Below are 14,120 nucleotides of genomic sequence, written 5' to 3'. Positions count from 1 at the left end.
TCCCAGCTACCAATGTAGGCAAAACTATCAACCTCATCTATGCCTAGCAATCAACTCTAGTGCTCCAGCTCCTAGTCCTAACCTTCTTCAATTCCCAGTAGCTCTCCCTTGCTATGATCAAATCAATTGTCATAAACACTCCTCTAATCCTCAATGTGTCTGTCCCCAAAATGGGTCTTTTTCTTCTCAGATCTTTGGGCCCATTCAGAATTTAGGATTACCCAAATATGTAATCCAATTCCAACAGAATTGATGGCTTTGTTACCAAGTATGTGAATGATACAAAGATAGATGGAAGAGCAGGTAGTGTTGAGGAAATAGGGAGTCTGCAGAAGGACTTGGATAGATTAAAATGGGCAAACAGGTGGAAGATGGAATAGTTTAGGAAAGTACATTGCAATGCACTTTGGTAGATATAATAAAGGCATAGACTATTTTCTAAATGGGGAGCATATTTTGGAATTATATATGCAAAGGGACTTGGGAGTTCTAGTGCAGTATTCCCTAAAGGTTAACTTGCAGGTTGAGTTGGTAGTAAGGAAGGTAAATCCAGTGTTAACATTCATTGCTGAGGACTAGAATATAAAAGCAAGAATGAAATGATGAAGCTTTAAGGCTTTGGTCAGACTGCATTAGGAGTATTCTGATCAGTTTGAGGCCCTGTAGATAAGGAAGGAATTGCTGACAACGTTGAGGGCCCAGAGAAGAGAATCATGTGAAGGATCCTGGGAATGAAAGGGTTAACCCATGAGGAGTTTTTGATGTCTGAACCTGTATTCACTGGAGTTTAGAAGAATGAGAGAAGATTTCATTGAAACGTATTGAATATTGACAGGCCTATGTCATGCAATTTTTTGCTACATCTTATAACAAACAACAATTAACTCAGAGTGGGTGAATTATAAGCACACTTACCTTACTAGCAGCAAGGGAAGACTGGCACTGCACAAGAGCAGTGATAGCTTAAAAAAAACAGACAGCATAGTCACTCCTTTATACACAAGTTCAAGAACAGGGTACTTTCTGTCCATCTGCTTAATCAGTGTAACTGGCATTTTGCCAGTAACCAAATACACTTACCTTTCAGCAGTTTGTCATGTACTCAGGGTACATAATACGTACCATAATACAGAGTAGCACCTTGAGTAGCCACTATCCACCTCTTTGAGTGTAGAAGTTGTGATATTGATCCCCGAATTACGTAATCTCTTCGGTTACTTCTCGGGTGTGATTTGTCAGGTTAGCTATATTTTCTGATTCATCAGGTATGCAAGTACACCATTCTTTCCCTGTCAGGGCACCTGTCCCCTTCTCTGACAGGATAAATACAAAGCCATTCTGCTCTGTAATGCTACTGTTCAATCAGCCACCAATTCTGCCAACAACTTGGTTAATGCGGCTTGTTGGGTTGGATCAAAGGCATAGGCAGTATTATTTGGTATTTTTCTCCAAAGCTGGTGCCATATCAATCAGTTCCTGGGACAATCTCGCAGTCCTATAGCCTAGAAAGTCAATCGACCAAAATCTCTCGGCCTCTGTTATAGACCTCAGGTCTTGCTGGCAGTATGTATTCAAGATAACATCAGCCCTTCCAAAGCCATGGCTCTCTCCACTTCCCCTCATACTCAGGGGATATGCCCAGCAGGCAAGGGTAGGCCTGGTAGCCACATACCCAATAAGGACTGAGATTTATCAGATCTGTACATGTACCAATACTGTTCCTCAGAATAGGGGTCCTTTGCCTTCCAGTTGCACAGGCATGTTACCTGGTCAATATCCTCAGCTATATGGCAGAGTTTCATGTGGGCATCTGAACCTCATGGAGGAGTCACACTGCCACAAGGTTGGAATCACACATATTTCAGAAGTGTATAGAACAATTTCCTCACTGATAGAAACATGGAAAACCTATGGCACATTACAAGCCCTTCAGCCCACAAAGTTATGCTGAACATGTCCCTACCTTAGAAATTACTAGGCTTACCTATAGCCCTCTATCTTTCTAAGCTCCATGTAATTATCCAAAAAACTCTTAAAAGACCCTATCATATCTGCCTCCACCACCATTGCCAGCAGCCCATTCCACGCACTTACCACTCTCTGAGTAAAAAACTTACCCCTGACATCTCCTGTATACCTGCTCCCCAGCACCTTAAACCTGTGTCCTCGTGTGGCACACATTTCAGCTCTGGGAAAAAGCCTCTGACTATCCACACGATCAACGCCTCTCATCATCTTATACACCTCTATCAGGTCACCTCTCATCCTTTGTCGCTTCATGGAGAAAAGGCCAAGTTCACTCAACCTATTCTCATAAGGCACGCTCCCCAATCCAGGCAATATCCTTGTTACAGGGGTCCAGTTCCTCATGCATAAAATGGTCATTTCCAGTTGAGTCATAATAAATTGTACAGTAGTGGTCACCAACCGGTTGATCTTTAAGACTTTCCCAGTAGATTCCAAAGAAAAAGAAAAATAAATACACAAATACTGTTGTAATGTGAACATTATAAAAATAAGTAATACTAATTAGAATAATGGTAATATAGCAATACTCCCATTACTGAAAGCTATTTGCAAACGGAGATTGTTTCTGGGTTGCGGGGTTTTAGTTCCGTTCTTTCTGCCCAGTGTGCATGTGTGTAGCTCCCGGCCATGCACTGCGGTTTCAGTGAACTTGTGCTGCATCAAAGTGACCAGTTAGATTAGATAAGAGTATAGACTGTCGCAAAAATCAATATACGGCACTCGCTGGTGATATCCTGCAAGGTAGCTAGCTAGCCTGGCGGAGGCTCCACAAAAGAAGGCGAAAACGTACATATTCCATCCAGAATGGGAAGAGGGATTTCTATTCACCTTGGTGAAAGAGAAGTGTGTATGTATGTTGTGCCACCAAACACAAGCACTGACTAAAAGAGGGAATCTGGAGCGGCATCACAACAACAACCAACAGAAATTTAAAGACATTTGCCCCCTCCCCAAAGAGTGCAATTCGTGCCAGAATTGCTGAGGAGCTGAAATCGGGAATGAAGGCCCAGCAATCGTTTTTCACAAAACATGCTGCTCAAAATACGGCTGCTATTGAAGCATCATTTCATGTAAGTCATCTTTTGGCTAAACACAAGAAGCCTTTTACAGATGGCCAGGAATTTTCCAGGAAGCAACGGCCATTACCGCAGAGACTGTTTTTAATGACTTTAAAAACAAAAACGACATCAAAACGGCAATACATAATATATCGCTTGGCCCTGCAACAGTGCCAAGGAGGGTAGAGTCACTGTCAGAGAACGTGGATCAACAAATGTTAAAGGACTTGTCGCTCTGTGAATATTTTTCCCTACAGTTCGATGAATCCCTGGATGTAATGCAAACAGCTCAGCTTGTTGTATTTGTCGGAATGGCTTTCCAGGATTTTACAACAAAGGAGGACTTCCTCACTCTTTTGCACTTAGAGAGAACGAGAAGTGAGGATATTTACAAAGAGTTTTTTTAAAATGTCTGTGAAAATGAATATTTCCCATTCATAAACTGGTGACAATTACTAATGCTGGGGCCCCAGCAATGCGCGGTGTGCACATTGGTATTATAGCACTGTGACATAATGACCCTGATTTTCCCAACTTCCTGGATTATCACTGTGTGATTCATCAGCAGGCCTTGGCTGGGAAGGTCATGGACTTTTCTCATGTAACGATACTGGTGGTCAAACTGATAAACTTGATTCAAGCAAAAGTGCTTCAGCACCGCTTATTCAAGGCGTTATTGGATGAGCTCGATGCTGCTTACGGAGACATAATTCTTCATGCTGATGTTTGGTGGTTGAGTCACGGCAAACTGCTGCAATGATTTGTTGACCTGCTGCCCGAGATAAAGACTTTTCTGTTGACAAGAAACGAGGAGCACGAGGAACTGTCAGATAATGCATGGCTCCTGGATTTAGGGTTTCTGACAGACCTAACGGCTAATTTAAACGCACTTAACAACGAGCTCATGGGAAAAGACCGACACCTAACCCACATGATAAGCGCAGTAAATGCGTTTAAGGCCAAGCTCAGTGTTTGAATTTCAAATTTAAAGAATGGGAGGCTGACACACTATCCCAACTTGGAAAAAATGTTACAGGCCATCAAGGAAAAAAATGCTTTTCGCCCTGAGCAGTACTGTACTTACCTAGATGAATTGGCAATAGAGTTCAATCGGCGTTTTGGCGAGTTAAACATCATGAAAGATATTGTTGCATTTATTTCAAACCCATTTCTGCTGATAGATATAGAACAGATAGCAGCCAAATTCCCATAAGTATTTGGTGTGCCAAGTGATACTGAAATGGAAATAATTGATTTGCAAAATGACATCGAGCTTAAAGCAAGATCAAGGGACGGTGACTTTTGGGGGCTTGTCAGCAGGGAGAAGTTTCCTCATCTCACCACATGTGCACTAAAAGTCAGTGCCTACTTTGGGTCAACTTATCTGTGTGAAATTGCATTTTCACAGATGAAAATTATTAAATCTAAGTACAGGAGCTGTCTTACTGACAGTCACCTCACAGGCTGTCTCAAACTGGCGGTCTGTAGTTATGAGCCAAATTTCAGGGAACTAACAGAAAGTATTCAGCCTCAGTCATCACACTGAGTGCAACAGTCAATTTTATTCATTTATTTTTCATGATTAAATAAAATTAAATAATGAAACTTAGAATTAAAAGTGTGAGGTATTGTAATATTCTTAAAGATAGACAACTATGGCCTGTTTGATATGCTAGTTACAGTGTTGTCTTGTTTGAATTAATTTGAAAGTTTCACAAGAGCATTGTCTGTAATTCAAATGCAATTAGCCCAAATAAAAGGCCTGAAGTTGGAAGTACAATCTAAGCTGTTTTTTCTCTAAATGATTTAGTAGGTAGATCTTGCCTTTCACTAAGGTCGAGGTAGGGGATCTTGGGCTTAAAAAGGTTGGGGACCACTATTGTACAGGAATACAACAGTGCCACTTACTGAGTTGTAGGTCTAAACAGAACCTAGAAGAATCTCTGGAGACTTTCAAAGCACTCTTATAAAAATATTCCAAACTCCTTGATAAGTGGATAGTGAGCAACTGCCAAAACAGGTTGACTACTACTGAAATATTAGAGTTCACAATGGCTCTCTGGTATAAACACATTATGACCCTCAGGAGTGCAGGTAACAGTAGCTCACATTTTACACAATAAATCTCTACCATATATGTTTACATGCACACCCGAAGAAAGTAGAAAGGTATGATAAAAGTAAAGAGGTCTCCTATGCTAACCTCCATCGTGTCTGATTTTGGGACATTAATAGGCTGTCCACTGTATGAGAAGGACAGAATGCAATTTGGGCCGAAGACTGTTTGTGATAATATGAACTGTAGGTCACATAGCCTACTCTTTCAGTGATCCTGAGTATTGCTCTATCTTCTGTACTGTCTTCTGAACATATTCTTCTACAGACTCAACTCTACTTTGTTGTGTCTCCATAATCTTAGCCCAATTAGCCTTTTTAAGAAAGGCAGCATGTAATGCATTGTACATATCTTTATAAAAATATTCATTTGGCATCGTAGCAGGTCCTGGCCTGGCACAATTACGGTGTTCTTGAAAGCCCTGAAATTTCATTTCATAAGATTCAAATGTGGAGCCTAACCATGCCCTTATTAAGTTTTCCAAATGCATAATACTAGGTTTGTGACATAAAATGCAAACATGAGGAAATCTGCAGATGTTGGAAATTCAAGTAACATGCACAAAATGCTGCTGGAACACAGCAGGCCAGCCAGCATCTATAGGAAGAAGTACAGTCGACGTTTTGGGCTGAGGCCCTTCATCAGGACTAACTGAAAGCTCATAAGACTAACATCCTTATGAGCTCAGTTTCCACAAATCCTACTCTTATTTACTCTTTTCACCAGTATCCCTGTTGCCAGAGTTGCCCCTGACACTCTTGCCCTTTAAATGTAACCACTGATACAATAAGTTTCAGTTTGCTGTGCCAAACGCATCGGAATCACTGAAAGAGAGACTGGTCCCCTCAATAGACAGTAGCACAGATCACAGTTTATTGATTGAGAGTGGGGCAGAACCCAGTATTTGCTACTTGCCTGGAAAGGCCGCGCAGAGGAAACAGCAAACTTACTTTTTGGTGATCACTCCGCCATTGTAGTTTCTCCAGGAGCAGGGAATCACCAGAATTTCATCTAGGCCACTCCTGCACCTAAACAAATGAACTTGGTGGGACCTACAAATTCTGTTGAGCTCCTTTCTGCTACCCCTTATAACAAAACACTTAACTCAATATATATCCATCATAAACACACTTATCTTACTTGCAGCAAGGGAAGACAAACACTGCACAAGAGTCGATGATAGCTTCAAAAAAAACCCAGACAGCACAGTCACTCATTTATACACAAGTTCAAGGACAGGTGGCCTTCTATTCATCTGCTTAATCGGTGTACTTGGCATTCTTCTAGTCTCTGAATCCACTTGTCTTTCTGCAGTTCATCATATACTCAAGGCCTTTATCACAATGTTGCATGAACACTAGAAGCAAAGCACTCTGGTACAGTATAGATTCCATTTTGTTACAGACAAAAGTGCCATTTTGGTATTACAAGTATATTGCCACACCTTGATCGAGTGGACATGAAGAGTCTGTTTCCAATAGTGGGAGAGTATAGGGCAGAGCCTCAAAATAGAAGGAAATCCCTTTAGAACAGAAGAAGAACAGGTTTTTTTAGTCAGAAGGTGGTGAATCTGTAGAATTCATTCCTACACAAGGCTGCAGAAGCCAAGTCATTGGGTATATTTAAAGCGGAGGTTGGTAGGATCTTGATTAGTATGGTCATCAAAGGGCATGGAGAAAGAGAAGAGATTGGGTTTGAGAGGGATGATAGATCAACCACGGTTGAATTGTGAAGCAGAATAAATGGACTGAATGTCCTAATTCTGCTCCTGTGTCTTTTGTGTTAAATTTGTGTGTGCACTTTGCTCAATGGCAGCCCTTCAAACTAAATGCAGATTCACCCTCCATGAACCAACGGTTATAATATACTGTCTCAGGGGATTGACAGTTCCAGGCAAATCTAATTTTGCTGATGAGAGATATATATTGACCATAATACTAGCGAGAACTTCCCTGTGATTATATGAAGGCCCCAAGCAGGAAAAAAGCCTGTATTCAGCCAAGATGCAGAAAATAGTGCCAAAATCCTGTTAATGAAGCATGGGGACCAAGTTGCTCTAAATAATTGGCTTTGATTTTATATGTACATTTTATGTACAAAAATTCTTCACTCTGTATTTCTCTTGAGAAAAACTCATTTCCTTAGGTGAAGTTGCCATTTTTATTATTTCCACTCCGTTTATACAACTCTCTAAATAAATTAACCTTGTCTGCCGCATAACAGAATATTTCCTAAGTCAAATGTTCTATATTGCCCCTTGAATATTTGGCTAATGCATTTGGCTGCAATCTACTGCCTCATTCAAGACTGTTCTTAAAAATTCCCTTTCATCTTGAAGAACCACCAACTTTGTCAGAGCCTGCGGCAGGACTGTCGATGAATCTATTCGTGGCATCAGTGGCGATTCAGTATGTTTAACATAGCCAATTCTGTAAATAGACTGGGCAAAATGGAAGTGGGTGAATATTGTGATTTTTTCAATCTTGCATCACTCCAATACACTGCTGTGTCACCGGGTTCGGATATGGCCCAAGTGCGGATTGAGATACATTGAGGTGGGTCGACATTTCACAGACTCTAATGCGAATAGTGTTAAAGGGAAAAGAAATCAATAAACATTAGGCCAAAACAGGGCTGTTAACTAAAACTCTCAAATGGTAAACAAAGCCGACACTGCGGCTGAAAAGAACAACTAAGAATAAAATGAATACGGCCAGTCTTCAAGGTCAGTTGTCTCGACAGTCCAATTTCTCAGGCAAGGCGGAATGCAAACAGGCAGGGAAGCATTGCTGTGCTCTGTCCAAGTCTCGACAAGCACTACGACGGAATGAATGGAGTTAAATAATTGTTAGCTGAAACATGCATATTCACGAGCGTAATTGCCATATCTGTTGCATTGCCGAATCCATGGTTGTGACAGGGCCCCCCTCTCTAGGCGCAGCCCCTGAGGTGCCACACACCTGTGTCTGCTGGGAGTCCCAGATGAGGGATTTGTCCAAGATGTCCTTCAGTGATGGGGACAAATAAGTGCCATGGTGTGCACTGCCAATATCAGAGCCAAAGTCTTTCATGTGGAAACAGAAACGAGAGCTTATACGGAGGTAGCTCGACCAAGTGACACTGTGAGATGAATCATTCTCAAACTGAGGACCCTCCATTGGAGCTAATTGGAAATCTGCTTCAAGAATAAAACTAACACAGAATCCATGAGCCTATCAAAATAAACTTAAGCAGAAAGCACCAGGAACACCGCATTACAAAGAGTGGGTCACTCGAGAAAAACACAAGGAACTCAAACCATTAATAACTGCAGTTAAGCAACAATTAACCAACTCAGGTGCTCTAGAAACCTCAGAGCCTGATGTTCTGAAGCCACTACAGCATCCCGCTCCCTATAGCTGGCACCTGATGGACCGGAAAGACCTGAAAACTCGAGATCCAGGGATGACTTGAGGGACCTGGGGAATTTAAGAGGAAGGCATGAGGAACTCAAGAGGAAAGGAGACTTGGGATTTTGGAGAGACTGAGAGGCCTGAGAACCTCAATTGAGATCAAGAAACCTCAGGCGGGGCCTCGAGTTAGGGAGGACATTGAAAAACCCTAAACACATTGAATAAGCCTTGGAAAGAATCGGAAAAAACAAAATCCTTGGGAACAGAGAAATGTCCTTGGGAAACCTTGAGAACATGAAACTTGAAACCTAGAGAAGGAATCTTATCAAATCTTGCTGTTTTATCTTTCACAATTTTTCCAGAGGCAATTTGGATATACTCTCAATTTTACAGCTCAGAACAACATGGGCAGGTTTCTTTCATTGCTGAGCTAGCTGGATCTCTGTAGATCTGTTTAATTTGCGACATGAAAGTTCAATTTTCCCAGTCTGTACCATGACTTTCATCAAAAAGTTAAAAATACTCTTGATAGGGTTATTTTACTTGTGTACTTGCACACTCCAGCCAGGGATCAGCTTTTGGAGTGGGGCTCTTTGAGAACGTACACTGTTGACTTGAATGATGATTAGTTGAATTAATTGATAAGCTTGCTTTAAGCGCTCATTTGTTCTGCAGACCCGAGTCATGGGACCACAAAGCTGTGAACCCGGATACTTGTGTCTTGAAAAGCTTGGAAGGGATACTGGAGAAATTCAATGTGGACTAGAGAAGCTCAGAATGTAGACTCAGGGTGCTCGGAATGTAGAGTCAGGACATGCACTGAGAATAAAGGCAGCCTCTCCTTAAGCCACCAATGTCAAAACGTCACTGTTCAAACTTAGCTGGGTCCATTAGCTGGCAAGATCCTTCTGTCACAATGGAAACAGAAACAAGAGTTTATACATAGGAATTCCAACAGAACATTGTTGCCTCAACGAATCACTCTGACCAATGTGTCCATCTTAGTGTCGTCGAGACTTGCTGTCACTTGATTCAGATATGGTCCAAATGCGGTGTGAGAGACACTTGAAGTGGGTCGATGTTTCACAGACTTTAATGCGAACAGTGTTCAAGAGAAAGGAAAACAATAAACGCTAGGCCATACAGGGCTGTCAACTATAACTCTCAAACGGTAAACGAAGCCCACACTGCAGCTGAAAAGACCAACTAAGAATAAAACAAATACCGAATATTGCTAGTCTTCAGAGTCAGTTGACTCGACAGTCCAATTCCTCAGGCAAGGCCGAATGCAAACAGGCAGGGAAGCGTTGCTGTGCTGTGTCCAAGTCTCGACAACACTACGACAGAATGAATGGAGTTAAATACTATCACAATGAAATAATAATTAGCTGACATGTGCACATTCACGAGCGCAATTACCGTACCTGCTGTGCCGCCAAGTCCGTAGTTGTGACATGCTGAGTGAGATCCATAACCCAGGCTCAGTTCACATAGACACAAGAGATTGAGATGCTGTAAATCTTGAGCAACACACACAAAATACTGGAGGAATTCAGCAGACCAGGTAGCATCAATTGTGGGGAATAAATAGTCAACATTTCAGCCTGAAGCCCTTCATCAGAACTGGAGAGCAAAGAAGAAGAAGGCAGAAAAAGCAGGTGCGGGGAGGGAAAGGAGTACAAGCTGGCAGGTGATAAGGGAGAGCAGGTGAGGGGGAAGATGGAAGGGAAAGGGAGGAGGAGGGGGAATGAAGTAAGAGGCTGGGAGGGGATAGTAGAAAGAGGTAAAACGCTGAAGAGGAATGAATCTGATAGAAGAGAACAGTGAACCATGGAAGAAAGGGAAGGAGGAGAGGTACCAAGAATTGTTCTCTACTAGATCCCTTTGTCCTCTCGGGCCTCCCCACTGATCTTCCTCCAGGCACATCTCTGCAAGCGTGGCACCTGCCCCTCCTCACCACTACTATTCAGTGCTCCAAGCAGTCCTCCAGGTGAGGCACACTTTACCTGTGACTCTGTTGTATCCAGCACAGCCTCCTGCAATTTGTTGAGACACAATGTAAATTATCTCAGCCACTTTGTTAAGTACCTTTGCTCTGTCTGCCACAAAAGACTGGATCTCCCAGGAGCTACCCATTTCCATTCAACTTCCCACTCCCGTTCTGTCATGTCTGACCATGGCCTCCTCTACTGCCACAATGAGACCTGACTCAGGTTGGAGAAGCAACACCTCATATTCTGTCTTGGTAGCCTGCAGCCTGATGGCATTAATATCAATTTCCCCAACTTCCAATCATTTCTCCCATGCCCCCTCCTGTTCTCCTTCTCTCTTTGTCAACACGCCATTCTAATTACTCTTTTATCCCTTCCCTTCCCCTCATCTGCCCTCACCTGCCTTGTTTCTCCTCCTAATTCTCTTTCTCCCTGGTCCATTGTCTTCATATCAGTTTCCTTCTTCAGCCTATTTCCTCTTCCACCAATCCCCTCCCAGCTTCCTATATCATTCCCCCTCACCTGGCCTCACTTATCACCTGCCAGCCTGTATTCCTTCCCCTCCCTTCACCTTTTTATTCTGGCTTCATCCCTCTTCCTTTCCAGTCCTGCTGAACAGTCTCAGCACAAAATGCAGACTTAGCCAAGATTAGAACAGAGCCAAGAGCACTTTCCTTAAGCTGTGCAACTCCAGTAAGTTCCCTGTTGGACTCTTCTCAGGGGTTGTGCAGCAACACCGAGGCAGAGACCACCAGCTGATGTCACCTGATAAGTTCAGAACTTCCGAGTTTGTATTGGGAATCTAGAGCCCATTGAAATCCAGGAATGTAAGTTATAGTTGTTCCCAGAGCTGACTCTGAAAAACCCGGACTCGTATTTAGACAGGTTATGGTTGATCCACTCCCCGTGTGAGTTTCAGCACACAAAGTGCTAGAGGAACTCAGCGGATCAGACAGCATTAATGGAGAGAAATGGACAGTTGTCGTTTCGGGTTGAAAGTCTGCATTGGGACTGGATGCTTGGTGTCTTTTGATGGTTTGCAGTGAGGTGAGGTAATGGGATCATTCTGAAACCAAAATCATTCCAAAGGACTGAATGTCCTTCTGAATGTTACTTCAGTGTCTTGAGGAAATTTGAAGAAATGAGGTAAAATAAGGCAACAGAAATATCAAAGAGCAGTAAATTGCCTCTAAGATGAAAACCCAAGAATTAACTGTCATCTTGTGGTGTTTATATCATCTTTACTCTTCTTTAGGTACTAAACTGCAAGATCTGCCATTCAATCCTTCTGAGAGACCAATGAAATTCATCGCTCATTAGTCATGCTAATGATGCTTTATAGCAATAGCAGAATGATGTGCTCTCTGTATTCAGCTCGATTAACGAGCACGGATGTGCAAGAACTAAGTGCTACTGCTGCTGTATGCTGCTCACTGGTACACTGGCTGGATTTCTAAGCAATATGTCTCTCAACTTTCCTTTTCTACTTCCTCCTTGAACTGGCTTGTTATATGTGCCATTATGTTTCTTTGTGCCACATTTTATTTGAAGTCATACACGTGCTGTATCTTTTAGGGAGACTTTGCAAAGAGCTGTATAAATGCACACAGTTTGTGATTTCTATGGGATTTTTCTTTGCATAAAGGACCATAATTTGGAGCAGTCATTGCCACACAGAGAAACATACACATCCAGCAAATTGAACAAGAGATTTCCAATACAGAAAAACCTTTACATTTCTCAGCCAAGAGCAGTTCAATTACTTCGGGAACTTGCCACGAGTGAGAGCTTTTCCTGCAGCCTGGCTTCCATACATTTTAACGGGAGTGTAATTTGTTACACAAATGAAGGCTAACTTCATGCTAACTGATGCACTCTGCAGATGATAGTGAAATTCTCCTCTGAATTTGAAGGATTTAATAAAGCATCAAGTAAACATAAACTATAGTCAGCTTTTTTACTGAATTTTATTGCAGCCAAGCTTTAATTTCAATCTTGGAATGACTGGAATATTTTCTGTGCTTTGCGAAATTTCATGATTTCAAATGTAAAATTAACCAAACCAAACTGCAGCATCTGCACATCTCTGAATTCTTATATAGGTTAGGAAATAGTTTGCTAAATTTAACAAGAAAGTGGAGCACAAATCAAGGGAGAATGACAATGACAAAAGGGAAGATGTAGCCTGCAGGTTATAGCCTGCTTTTTACTCTGAACCTTCCACAAGCTCCAATTTAAAAATCACTGAACAGGCGAGAGGGTGAAGGGGAATTGTTCGGTTATTGACTGCATTCCTTCACCTGAATCAAAAGAAGCAGTAGTTTGAATCCCAGCCACCACTTCACAGCCAGTATTTCAAAGAGACCAGTAGAGCCTATCTTTGTCTACACCGTTTTCAGAATCCGAATCTCCTTCCTACAGAAAGTCATTCAATGATAAATCCAGTTCTTTATTGCATATATCTCTTTTATTATCCCCTCCAAACACTAGTATTCAATCTAAAAGTCCAGTTCACTTCTCTCTAATTGTGCCCCAGTGCTTCAGCTTAAAGGTGAACATTAGCTCTTGACAGATGCAATGATGGTGTTCCACAATTGCATTTAACCAAATTGCATTCAAATGTGTCCTTATACACTTACCAAGCAATACAGCAGTAGACATTAAGCATTGACAGTTCAGTAAAGGTGCATGTTGCAAATCTGCCCTCCATTCAAGGGGTAAAGTGAAGCAGAAATCAAGAATTTCCAGAATACTTGCTGTACCTGGTGCTCCCGACAGAACCACCTCTACATTGATGAAGCCCATCGTAAATTTGGAGACTGCTTGATCGAGCTCCTCCGCTCCATCCACCAAAAGTAGAACTTCCCGGTGGCCCAAAATTATAATTCCAATTCCTATTCTCATTCCAATATGCCAATCCATGGCTTCTTCCTTATCTTATATTATGTCTGGATAGCCTCCAACCTGATGGTATGAATATTGATTTCTCTTTCCTGTATAGAAGATTTCTCCCCCTGCCCTCTTCTTCTATTTCCCACTCTAAATTCTTACAATTTCTTACCTGCCTATCACCTCCCCCTGGTGCCCTTCCTCATTCCCTTTCTCCTATGGTCCACTCTCCTGTCCTATCAGATTCCTTTACCTTTCCTACTCACCTGGCTTCACCTATCACAGTCTAGCTATCCTTTATCATCTCCACCCACCTGTTTATTCTGGCATCTTCTCCCCTTCCTTTTCAGTCCTGAAGAAGAGTTTCAACCTGAAACGTCAACTGTTTGTTCTTTTCCATGGATGCTGCCTGACCTGCTGAGTTCCTCCAGCATTTTGAGTATGTTGCTCTTGATTTCCAGCATCTGCAGAACTTCTTGTGTACTTGTTGCATAAGTCCCACTTATTCAGAGCCTATCCTATAAATTTGCATGATATAAGTACATAAAAATATAGTGCATGCATTTGCAACATTACTATTCTGATATCCTGAGACACCTCAATACATGACAGTTATTCTCTGTCAAACTTCAAACAACTCTTATTT

This window comes from Hemitrygon akajei, chromosome 20 (assembly GCF_048418815.1).
Source record: "Hemitrygon akajei chromosome 20, sHemAka1.3, whole genome shotgun sequence".
Taxonomy (NCBI): domain Eukaryota; kingdom Metazoa; phylum Chordata; class Chondrichthyes; order Myliobatiformes; family Dasyatidae; genus Hemitrygon; species Hemitrygon akajei.
Note: the sequence above shows the minus strand (reverse complement) of the source record.